We start from the raw sequence: 13,491 nt of genomic DNA, 5'->3' as shown, positions 1-13,491 counted from the left end.
AAAAGGTAGGGCTATGCTGATGAATTAGGACTAGTTTGCATGCCCTGCTCTAGAACCAGGGGTGGGATCAGCCTCTCCCAACAGCACAAGGGTGAGCCAGAGAGGATGGGGACTGGAACAAAGCCTTGAATTGTTTACTAAAAAGGGAAGAATCATATTGGGGAGGCAGGTGCACAGACCTTTTGATCTTTCCAGAAAAGTCAGAAACAGTTTATGTAAACAAACAAACAAAAAACTCATGATGTTTTAATGTCAAAAACTAATTGAGATATTTTTAAACACTATTAAGAGCCAACAAGTCATGGTCTAATACTGCCTGCATTTCAGCAGTTTGCAACCTTGGCCAGAGAGAACATAGGTGTAGTTTGTAGCCCCAGAGAGCTAAGCTGGCACTAACAGTGATCATGAAGTCAAGATTTCAGCTCAACCTAAGGAAGAGTTTCCTAATGATTTGAGCAAGATGAAAACGGAATGAAGCACCTCAGGAGATGAGTTCCTTGGCAACAAAGGCCATTGTTTTTTTGTTTGTTTTTTTAAAATTTATTTATTATTTTTGGCTGTGTTGGGTCTTCGTTTCTGTGCGAGGGCTTTCTCTAGTTGCGGCGAGCGGGGGCCACTCTTCATCGCGGTGCACGGGCCTCTCACTGTCGCGGCCTCTCTTGTTGCGGAGCACAAGCTCCAGATGCACAGGCTCAGTAGTTGTGGCTCACGGGCCTAGTTGCTCCGCGGCATGTGGGATCTTCCCAGGCCAGGGCTCGAACCCGTGTCCCCTGCATTGGCAGGCGGATTCTCAACCACTGAGCCACCAGGGAAGCCCCAAAGGCCATTGTTTGAGTCTTGTTAGAATTTGAACTATATGATCTTTGAGTTCCTATTCATTGAATAGGAACTTTATCGATATAAAGTAGATATCCATATAAAGTGGATCCACTTTATCCATATAGAGTGGATATAACTTTATCCATATAAAGTGCCGTGTATACATAAAATACCACTGATACACCCTTTGGCTAATGTGAGTAGCAAACAGCAATGGGATTGCACCAATGGTTCTACTGAAACACAGCTCAATTTTCTTTTCTGGAAAACACACTCCATTTGACTCATTGCTTCTGGGTACTTCAGTATCAAAGGAAATAAAAGGTGAAAAGAGAAGCATGTGATTCTTTGCCCTGCTCCTGTCGCCAGCAAATCCTTTACAGATATCACATTATGAGACCCTCTGTTGCTTAGAAGTTAGCATTATATTCTAGCATGTCAGAGCTGGAAGCATCTCAAAGATCATGCAGTCTTACTCTTTCATTCAATAGAAGACACAGAGAAGAGAAGGAACACACCTGAATGACACAGAAAAGCCAGGACCAGGATCCAGATCTCTTTACTCTCGGAGCAGAGTCCTCTCACTGCAACCCAAAACCCATTTTTTATCATTAAGGTGAAATAATTTGCTATTGTCAGCTATCCTGGAGTGATAGGACTTCTGGGCTAATGGACCTCAAGATTCTCACAGACAGGAGGTAGCCAGGCTCTGTCCTTTTCAGCAGTCTAGAATGCCTAATCATTTGTAGAGATAGCTTATTTGATTCTGTTTAGGATTTTCTTTTTAAAAGGTAATATGCTCACATGGTTAAAAAAAAAAAAGGTGTTCACTAAAAGTTTAACTCCCACTTCTTCCCCCATCCCGCATACCCCCTCCTACAGGTGATTTCTCTTATTAGTTTCTTGTGAACCATTATAAGAAATTTGAAGTCACTTCCCTTGATTCTCAAAACGATCTGGTAGAGTGGGGATATTTACTCACCTTCATTTCACCTATGAGGAAACTGAGACTTAGGGAGCCTAAGCAAGGGAAAGAATGAAAAACTAACCAAGTCCAAACTCAGTGTTCTTTCCGCAATTTCACTATGCCTTTCAATAGCTGTGAGGTGTATATAAAAGGTACAAGTGGGCATGGAAGGCAGGTTGAGCCACTGAATCAGAGCTCCTTAAACTTCCCAACAGGACAGAGCTTGCAGAGGGAGTGACTGGCCCAAGGTGAAAGAGAAGAGGGACCCACCAGGCAGATGTCCACCCGGAAATAGCATTTGTTTCATCCTGCCCCTTCATCCCATATACCTAATCTGTCACAAAGCCCTGTCAAGTTTTCCTGTGAAATATTTATCCCATCTGTTCCTCCCTTTCTCTTTTCACAGCAAAAACTCTGGTGCAAACTTCAGTTACCTCACATTGGGTTATTGTCACAGGCTTTTAATTAGTCTCCTGGTGCACAAATAGCTTCAACCTAAATGAGCATGTATTACATCCAATTTCCATTTATAACATGTGGGTAAATGATGCTGGTCCTTCATAAAGCCTAAATTTTAATCTTTCAACTCCACTCAGTGGAAACAACCTCATTAGTGTGTTAGTAAAAAGGGTCATGTAAAGAAGTCTTGCTCCAGCTCAGAAACGAGGCCGGTCTTGAGAAAGAAGAGACTTGTTAAGAAAATGAGTAAATAGCAATGTTATTCATACACTGGAATCGTACTCATCAATAAAAAGAAATGAGTTACTGATGCATTCAACAACCCAGATGAATCTCAAAAATATGTTGAGGGAAAGAAGTCGGACACACGAGAGTACAGGTGTATGATTTCATTCATATGAAGTCCAAGAACGCGCAAAATCATCTCTTGGGGATATAATTTAGAACAAGTGTTGCCTCTGATGGGGCACTGGAAGGGATACAGGGGGATGCGATAGCAGTGCTTTCTATCTTGATTGGGGTGTTGGTGAACACCTTTGTTAAAACTCACCAACTATATGCTTAACATCTGTGCATTTTACTGTAATTATTCCTCAATTTAAGAGAGAGAGAAAGAGAGAGGAGAAAAAGAGAGTGAGAGGGAGGCCGACCTGCTCAGGCTGTTGTAGAAAGAAGAACCCAGATGTCCAAACACAGTGGCTTCTGAGTGGCCCCCTGCACTCTCTCAACTTCTCTCTAAAACACATCAGAGGGGTGGGAGGGAGGGAGGCGCAAGAGGGAAGAGATATGGGGATATATGTATAGCTGATTCACTTTGTTATAAAGCAGAAACTAACACACCATTGTAAAGCAATTATACTCCAATAAAGATGTTAAAAAAAATAAAAAATAGAACACATTTGAAGACATCGGGAAATTAGGAATCCCCCAACACTGTACAAAATCTGACAGAAATGTAATGTCAGAGTCTTGGCAACGTCTCTACCCTTATAAAGTGCACGTTGCAGCTGTATGAAGAAAATCCAACCCAATTTTGAGCCCCTATCACACCCACCTCCATCCCAGGAGCAGAGTGCCCCAGAAAAGGCGTGAAGGCCCTTGGCCCCTCCCACACCGTCTGTCCTCTGGGCTCTGGGGACCTCCAGCCCTTTCGGAATAGATCTCAGGCAGGCAGAACACCTTTTCCCAGCATCCACACCCACTGTCAGGGGCCACCTCTAACAGCTCGCAAGCTTTTTGATTTAAATTTCATTTGTTTCCGAGTAATACAAGGAGAGAGTTTTAAACGCAAAAAAAGACTACTACGGAGCTTGTTACCAAAACAGCATGCTCCTGCCTGGCCCCTCCCACTTTCCTCCCTCTTCTCCAGAGACAGCAACTTCAATTCTTTTAGCTGTCGTCTCTGGTGTCTGCCTTCTTTTATATAAATAATGTGGTTATATTACATCCAATGTTTTTTGAACATTAAATATTGACTTCCTACTATGAAAAATAAGGATTTAGCTCTCAGGTCCTCACTCCCACACAGCTTTGACTTCCCACCTCCTTTCAGTGTTGGTTATTTATGTTATGTGACTACATAATGTTTACAGATGAGCCATATAACATATTGTAATTATATTTCTTGTACAACTTTTATTTTTCCTGGAGTTAAGAATGACCTCTTTTTATTGTTTTCATTTCTCTGTCAAAGCTGCAAAGTCACCTCTCAATGCGGCTGCACAGGAGGTAATCTTCATGTTTATTTTCCAGCATACCTCCTGGAGCCCCTGTCCTCTGTTTCCATCTGTATTGGGTTGTCCTTGAGGCCCACTACAGCTACCCTTAAGGGAGGGTATTCTCCAGTAGCTTCCTGAGAAAGGGTGCGTGGAGGGTTAATATTTTGAGATCTTGAATGTCTGAAAATATTTTTATTCTTCTCTCACTCTTGAATGACAGTTTGGCTGTGTGTTAGATTCTAAGAGGAGGATCCTTTTCCTCAGAATTTCCTCAGAAGGCATCAATTCCTCCACTGTCTTCTAGTTCCCCGTGGTCTATTAAGTCTCATATCATTTTGATTTTTGATTCTTTCATTATGACTTTTTTTTTTTTTTTGCGGTACACGGGCCTCTCACTGTCGTGGCCTCTCCCGCTGCGGAGCACAGGCTCCGGACGCACAGGCTTAGCGGCCACGGCTCACGGCTCACGGGCACAGCCGCTCCGCGGCATGTGGGATCTTCCCGGACCGGGGCACAAACCCGTGTCCCCTGCATCGGCAGGCGGACTCTCAACCACTGCGCCACCAGGGAAGCCCTCATTATGACTTTTTTCTCTCTTAGGACACTTTCAGGATCTCTGGTTTTCTGATTTTCATTATAATATGCCTTGATGGGCCATTTCAACCTGGAAATCCAAAGGAATTGTGTTGTATTATTGCTTGATAATTTCATCCTTTACAGCCGTAGGTACTGAAAATACTGGCATTTGGAGGTCTCTCAATGGAAATGCCTGCTTGCTTCCTGATCACCATGGATTGATACCCACAAGTCTCTAAGACCTATCAGTACATCAGCGCTTCCAGTCATCTGTTTAGCCCCTCTCTCGTAAATATGAACGGACATTCAAGGATGGTCAGATACTCAGGAAAGACTTGTGAAAATTAACAAAAGGAAACCTCACTAAAATGGAGCTGGGAGGCCAGAGGGGGAGCTCTCATGTACATACCACGCAACATCCATAGAGATCCTGACAGGTAGAGACCTACCTTGCATCTCTAGCAAGAAGTGACACTACTATACCACCTTGGGAGGAAGAAAGATTTCTCCTTGCCTGGCAACAGCTCAGCCAGTGAAAGGCCACTATACTTCAAAGTCCCAGTTTCCTCCAATGGACTTTTTGTTTTTAACAGCCACTCCCAATTTCCCCTTCTCTATAAAAGAGTCTCCTTTCTTTTTCTTAACTAGACTTGCATGTGGTTCACCGTAGTTGTGTGTCCTGAGGTGCAATTCTTTGCTGCTCCCAAATAAACTCGTTTTGCTGTTTTATTGTTTTGGGTTAACAGACTCTAACACTAGAGCCAGAAATCTGAGTTAGTAAAAAGGAACTTGGAGAAAATGGAGACAATTCAGATATCAGAATAAAACTTTATCTTCTCAAAGAGAAGAGATGTTACATCAATGAAATAAAAACAGGATGCTATGAAAAATAAATAATTATAGAGACAAAAAAGTGCCCTTGGAAATTATAGCTAAAATAAAAGAAATTTGGTTATCTTAGATGTTCACTCTTAAACCAGTCACTTTGGACTTCCCTCGTGGCACAGTGGTTAAGAATCCGCCTGCCAATGCAGGGGACATGGGTTCAGTCCCTGGGCCGGGAAGATCCCACATGCCGCGGAGCAACTAAGCTCATGCACCACAATTACTAAGCCTGCGCTCTAGAGCCTGCGAGCCACAACTACTGAAGCCCGCGTGCCTAGAGCCCGTGCTCTGCAACAAGAGAAGCCACCACAATGAGAAGCCCGTGCACGTCAACAAAAAGTAGCCCCTGCTCACCGCAACTAGAGAAAGCCCACGCACAGCAACGAAGACCCAATGCAGCCAAAAATAAATATTTTTAAAAAATAAAAACTAAACCAGTCACTTTCCTCAGAAAAGAATCCTCCAATCTCCTGTCTTTGGAGATTAGCTATTAGCATTCTGGAACTAAGTGGGGAAAGGGGAGTTGGAGGGGTATCTCGCCATTTGGGATGTAGACTTCCACTTAATTCCCTCCATTTTATTTTTCTCTCTTTATTGAACTCTGATTAGTCGGATATTGGACCTCCTGGACTGATCCTTTGATTTTATTTGTCATTTAGTATATTTCATTACCTTTTTATTCTACTTTTTGGGAAAATTTCCTCAACTTTATCTTTAAATCCTTTTAAGGATTTGGGAGGATGTGGAGATAAGCATATGAGTTAAATCCATCGTGACTAACCAGAAATCCTTCTGATATCATTTTACATCTTGACTGATGGTACAGCTGACTCTTGAACAACACAAGGGTTAGGGTTGCCAGTCCTCCCTGAAGTTGAAAATCCATGTATAACTTTACAGTTGGCCCTCCACATCCAATCTGCATCCACAGATTCAATGAACCTTAGGACTGTAATTTGTATTTATTGAAAAAAAATCCACGTATAAGTGGTCCCCCACAGTACGAACCTGCATTGTTCAAGGGTCAAGCATGGGGATTTCCCTGGCTGTCCAGTGGTTAAGACTCCACACTTCCACTGCAGGGGGCACAGTTTCAACCCCTGGTCAGGGAACTAAGATCCCACATGCCGCATAGTGAGGCCAAAAAAACAAGGGTCAACTGTGTATTCTTCCGGGGAAGAATGATAATAAATAGGGAGGGAGATAATATGGAGGGTAGCATAGGACTAGTGGTGGCACTGTGCATTCTGAAAGTTATGTTCTCTACTTACCTACATGGTTAATGGAGATGCACTCTCACCTGGGCCTGGTGTCCCCAAGTCCAGTGCCGCTCTGAGCCCATATCTCCAGAGAATAAACTTCTGGTCTTCTGTCATTTGTCCACTGGCTTTCCATTTGCTAAACTGTCCCAGAGGGGTACTGGTGAGATAGAAAAATAAGTGAACAGAGAAGGAGGTCCAGAAATAGACTTAAGAATATGTAAGAACTTAGTATGTGTTAAGGGTCACATTTCATGTTCATTGGGGGAAAGATGATTACTTAACACATGGTGTTGGGACAAGTAGCTAACCATTAAAAATAAAGAAAATTAGACCTTTACTTCAAGGCATACATTAAAATATTAATCTATATAGATTATAGATTTCACATAAAAATGAAACCAGAAGTATCAGATGAAAATATAGGTGAATATTGATATAGTCTTGGGGTGGGGAAGGCTCTCATGACATGAGAGCAATAAACATAAAGATCAATTTTATCCTAAATAAAAATTTGAAATTTTTCTTCATCACCCTCCCCTGTATGTGTGTTTGTGTATGTATATATACATACATAAATAAAATTTTAAAGGCAAACAACAAGTAGGGAAAATAGTTTGAACATGAATGTCAGACTAAGGGTTAATATTCTTAATATATACAGAGCACTTATTAATAAATAATTTTAAAATACCAACAGGACATAAACAGGTAACTTATAAAGGAAAACAAATTCCTTATAAATACCTGAAAAAATATTCAGCCCCATTAGTTATATAAACAAGTACAAATTAGAGATGAGATATCATTGTCATCTTACCTAATTGATAAACATTTTTTACAGTTTTATTGAGATGTAACTCAGTTACCATAAAGTTCACTTCTAAAGTGTACAATTCAGTAGTTTTTAGTATGTTCAGAGAGTTGTGCAACCATCACTACTATCAAATTCCAGAGCATTCCTGTTATCCCAAAAAGAAACCCCATACTCATTAGAAGTCACTCCCTATTACTCCCAGCCCTTGGCGACCACTAATCTATTTTCTGTCTCTATGGATTTGCTTTTTTTAGACATTCCATATAAATGGAGTCATACACTATGTGGTCATCTTGCCTGACTTCTTTCAGCTAACATAATATTTTTAAGGTTCATCCATGTTGAAGCACGTATCAGTACTTTATTCCTTCTCATGTCTGAAAAAAATTCCATTGTATGTATATACTACATTTTGTTTATCTATTCTGTTGTGGATAAACAACCAAAATGTCCAGTTTATGGACATTTCGGTTGTTTCCAATTTATGACAATTATGAATAATGCTGCTATAAACATTCATGTACAAATTTCATATGGACATACATTTTTATTCTCTTGGGTATATAACTAACAGTGAAACTGCTGGCTCTATGTTTAACTTTTTGAGGAACTGCCAAGCTGTTTTCCACAGCAGCTGCACCATTTTACATTCTCACAAGCAATGCACAAGGGTTCCAATTTTTCCACATCCTCACCAACACTTGTTGTCCATCATTTTAATTATAGACATCCTAGTAAGTGCGAAGTGGTATCTCATTGTGGTTTTGATTATCATTTCCCAAATGCCTAATAACATTAAGCTTCTTTTTGTGCTTATTGGCCATTTGTATATCTTCTTTGGAGAAATGTCTATTCAAATTCTCTGCCCATTTTTAATTGGGTTATTTGTCTTTTTGTTGTTGAGCTCTAATAGTTCTTTATCTATTCTGGATACAAGTCCCTTATTAGATATATGATTCACAAATATTTTCTCTCATTCCATGCATTGTCTTTTCACTTTCTTGATGGTATCATTTGAAGCACAAAAGTTTTAAATTTTGATTAAGTCCAATTTATCTCTTTCTTCTTTGGCTTCTTGTGCTTTTGGTGTCATATCTAAGAAAGCTTTGCCTAATACAAGGTCATGAAGATTTACTCCTAGGTTTCCTGAGTCTTATAGTTCCAGCTCTTGTATTTAAGTCTATGGTCCATTTTGAGTTAATTTTTATATATGGTGTGAGGCAGAGGTTCAACGTCTTTCTTTTGCATATGGCTGTATGAGTCCAAGCACATTTTGTTTAAAAGACTATTCTTTCACATTGAATTGTCTTGGCACCCTTAGGTTTTCAACCTTGACATTAGTTGAAAAATGATTGACAAAGATTTTTAAAAGATAATACCCAGTTTAGGCAAGACTGAGGGGAAGTCTTACACACTGCTAATGGGAGCATAAAAGAGGAACAGCATCTGAAGGGCAATTTGCCATGTATATCCGATTTGAAAAATATGTCTCTGATTCAGGAGTTGTACTTCTAGGCATTTAGTTCAAGGAAGATGTTACGTATAATGATGAACAACTGGAAGTAACCTAAATGTCTATCAGTAGAAGACTAGGTGAATAAATTGTGCTATCATTTCATCTGTACAATGAAATATGATGCAGACTTTAAAAATGATGAAATGATTTATTGACTTGGAGCAATTCCTGTGACCTACTGCTAAGTGAAAAATAAAAGCATGTTACAAAGTGCTCTTTATAGTAGTATTCCACTTTATAATATATTTTACTTATGATCTACATTCATAGAAATAGCTCACTGTTAACAAAAATGTTAACAGTGGTTGCTGCTAGGTAATGGGATTTTGGCTGGCTTGTATTTTCTTCTTTATACTTTTGGTGCATTTTATGTATTTGCTACATGAATATATATTGTCTTTATATTCAGAAAAAGAAAAGCTATTTTCATTTTGTAGAAGAATGTCCTCAAGGAATATATATTGTAAAAGACTATTCAATGGTGTGGAAATATTTTCATAATATGTTAACTGAAAAAAGCAGGTTATAGTATCCCACTTAAAATTTTTTTAATGTAATAGACACCATATTTCCTAGGTACTGTGATACTTTTTTTCCACCACTTACTATTTCTGAAATAAAAATGTCTCTTACAATCAATATGAATATTTAATGTAGTGGTTCCCCCCTCCCTGCCTGCCTGAAAAGCTGTTATTAATGAGATGAGGCTTCTGGCAATCTGAGACTTGAGAAAGTGCCATATGTGTGTAGAGAAAAGACTGGAAGAATAGACACCAAAACGTGAGCAGTGTTTAGCTCTGAACTGAGATTTTTCTTTTCTTTTTCTTTCTTCTTCTTTTTCTTTTTTCTTTTTTTCTGGTTAAGTATAGTTTCCAAGTTTTCTGTAGTACGTGCATAAATAAACATAAAGAAATCAGGAAACCGGCTGCCCTGCTTTTCAAGGAAGAAGCAGAGTGTGAGGGTATTTGGGACTTTGGGCCTTTACCAAAATAAGAGACTAGCAAATTAGGGTGCACACAAACCACCTTGCATGCCCACTGAGGGGCCCCTGGCTGGGCAGGAGCTGGCAAAGCAAGCTTGAGAACAGATGGTAGAGTTCGGTCAGCGGGAGCAGGGCTCTTGGATCAATCTTAGTTCTGTGTGGACAAGGAAATCCCTGTGAGGTATGAGTGAGTCCAGATGGCGGGGATGCTGGCTAATTATGGAGGAGAGGGATGTCCAACACCGCGGGGCCACACAGATATTTTCCAGGAGTATGTTCTCAGTTACTCAAGAGAGACCAAGTCCTGCATGAAACAGAAAATGAGTCCACCCTTTTTGAAAGTCAAAACTTACATTGATTAGAGAATTCCCTGGCAGTCCAGTGGTTAGGACTCAGCACTTTCACTGTGGTGGCCTGGGTTCAATCCCTGGTCGGGGAACTAAGATCCCGCCAGCAACTCTGTGCAACCAATAAATAAATAAATAAATAAATAATAAATAAATAAATAAATAAATAAAACAACTTACATTGGTTTGAGGTGAGCCCATACCTCAGCCAAAAGGGCAAGGTAACTACAGGAGATGAAGGGCATGGAGCAGAAGTGGAAGACTAATGGCCACAGCAGAACTTCGATAACCCCTGAGGAGGCTAGCAAGCTCTGGGCCTCTGCTTAGAAGGGAGGGACTCTGCCTTGCAGCAACTGTGACTGGGGCACAGAGACAGTGCCAGGCACAGCGCCAGGTAGGAGCTTCACCCACAGGATCATGTCTAATCCTCATAACAGTCCCCCGAAATAAGCAGCCTGAGGCTCCTAGAGGTTATGTGGTTTGTCCCAAAGCACACAGCCTGTAAGTGATGGAGTGGATTCCCACATTACTAGAGTCCATCTCTAAAAAGGGAAAAACATTGAGCAAAGTTAACACTCATATTTGTCATGAGTATTAACTCATTACTTACCATAGTGTTAGCTGGAAAAACAAGTTTCAAGCAAAAATCTTCAATCTGATCCCAATATTGTTTTTTTTTAATCGTGAAACATAATTTTCTTTTTAAATTTTGTGGCTGCGTCACGTGGCATGCGGGTCTTAGTTCGCCAACCAGGGATGGAACCCGCGCCCCCTGCAGTGGAAGCGCAGAGTCTTAACCCCTGGACTGCCAGCGAAGTCCCCCCAATATTGTTTTCTTAAAAACTATGTATAATATAGAAAAAAAAAGCTGCAAGGATATACACCTTAATGGTGGATATGTTTCAATAGTAGGAATCTAATTTTAAAATTTAATATTTTCTTTAGTTCTTTTTTTTAACTTCCTCTGCACCCCCTCCTTGAGCATGTAAATCTTCTTAAAGCAGAGAAAACAAAAAGGCTTTTCAGAAGCAGTTGTGAGGACTAGTGGATCAAAGTTTTCAGAAGCAGTTGTGAAGACTAGTGGATCAAAGTAATGAGAATGAATTACAGTGAGATTTTAATGACAGAGAAATCCAGGTTCTTACTAGCTATGTGAGTTCCACTTGGCTTTGCTAAGCCTGTTTCCTAAACAATAAAAGGGAATTATAGTCTTGCCCCCGTGAGCTGGTGCCAGGATTAACTGAGATGCAATGTACACAAAAGTCCCAAGCACAGTACTTGGCATAAGGATAGTGTTTAATAAATGTTAAACCCGACTCTTGGTGGTCATAGCTCTTCCTTGCTGCCCCAGGAAGGCCACGCACCTACAGCTGTTTCAGAGAGCAGAACGGAATCTGGCTGTCTTGGCAGGGGCCCCTTACTGGACCTGCAGCTGCCTGCACACCTGACACTTTCCCCTCCTCATTTTTTTTTTACCATCTGGTGACTAACAGGATCTTATTCCTTAACCCATTTTCACCCAACTATTTGCCTTCCTCTCTCCGTTTGTCTCAGTGTCTCAGCTGTTTTTTCTAGGTAATATTTTTGAGTACACGTGACATTATTTCAACATAACACATTTGCAGGGCACCTATGTTCTAAAGATGGCCCCAGGCTCCTGCTCTCCATTCATATCATCCAGAAATATTTGTATGAGCTCAGTCTCGCTGAGAATTTAGATCCTTCAACAACTCCCACGTGTTGCCTAGCTGCTATAACAGGCACACAGACCATACTGTGGAGACTCAGCGGACGGATTTACCAGTGTATGCAAATGTGTATGGGAGAGGAGGGAAAGAATGGAAGTGTTTAATATTTAGAGTAATGATTTCTTCACCCCATCTTATGCATCACCTTCATATACTGTCTTTCTTAAAGAGAAAAGGTGCCGATTCTGCTAAACTGGTTTCAAGACCAGTTAAGCCAATGCCTGAGTGGGCCTGTCTCATCTTCAGATTTGCTGAAGTCTGTTCACAGACACAAAGTTTGTGGAAGGCTCTGATCATCTGATGACGTTGCTGAGGCAGTGGGGTGGAGAGCAGATCCAAGGAGTTACAAACTAGCTCCGAGTGTTCTCAGACATTTTGGAGCTTACTGGAATACACACATTCTGATTAACAAGCAGTTTTAAGGGTCAAAGGAGTGCCAAAACCAGGCATTGTTTGATATCTGTATTACTTATTAGGTAAACATTAACATCAATGGAAGTAAAAGAGATTTACCCATAGTTCAGACTCCCTCACAAACTAAGATGTTTTCGCTTTTCCTTATTCCCTTCCAGTCCTTCAAATCCATAAATCCAAAATCATGATAATGATTGCAGCTTAGATACAGTTCAATATTCTACTTCTTTCTCACACCCAGATGCATACACAGAATGATGTTAAGTACAGCAATATTCACAACCAGGACAGTTGTGACAACAGCCCCTTCAGGCCTGTGGACTGACAGTCCAGTGGAAGATGTTGGCAGGGCAGTGAGACACACCCTGTTCTGCCTGTGTTATTTATGCCTTTGGCAGTGAAGCCCCTGACAAAGAAGCATGTCACTGGAACACATGCTCTTTGTTCACAGAGGTGCATGCCAGCACCGGCTGTGTCAGAAGGGACAGTGCCGGGTCTGTAGTCTCTCTTCTGGCTCTTTTGCTTTCTTTTTATTTGCTGCACATTGTGGCTATGTTTATTAATTACTTTGTAGCTTAATCTTATAAAACACACATTTATCTTGTGAGTTCTCATACCGTTGAGTTGGTCATAAAGAGAGGACAGGATCCCAAGATTCTGCCCTCTTTCTCCCTAAGGATTGATATCACCTCCCCCACAAGCCACCAGGTTCCCACTTTCTCTAGCACAGAGCTACCACGGCCCAGTCTCCTTCAGCATCTCCCCTTTACCTACAAGATGGCGCCTGCAGCCTGTTTGGTATTAAAGCCTCTCTACAATTGTTCCCAACCTACTGTTTCAAAGCAGACCCCCATGCTACGATTTCATTCCACACAGACTGATAGTGTAGCAGAAGAGACACAGGCCTTGGAGTCAGACCCATCTGGGTTTAAACCCTAGCTCCACCTCTTGTTGGCCACACAGCTTCAGTTCCTCATCTGTAAA

The sequence above is a fragment of the Leucopleurus acutus genome (genome assembly GCF_964270905.1).
Source record: "Leucopleurus acutus genome assembly, chromosome: 7".
NCBI classification, from domain to species: Eukaryota; Metazoa; Chordata; class Mammalia; order Artiodactyla; family Delphinidae; genus Leucopleurus; species Leucopleurus acutus.
This window is presented reverse-complemented; position numbering follows the sequence as displayed.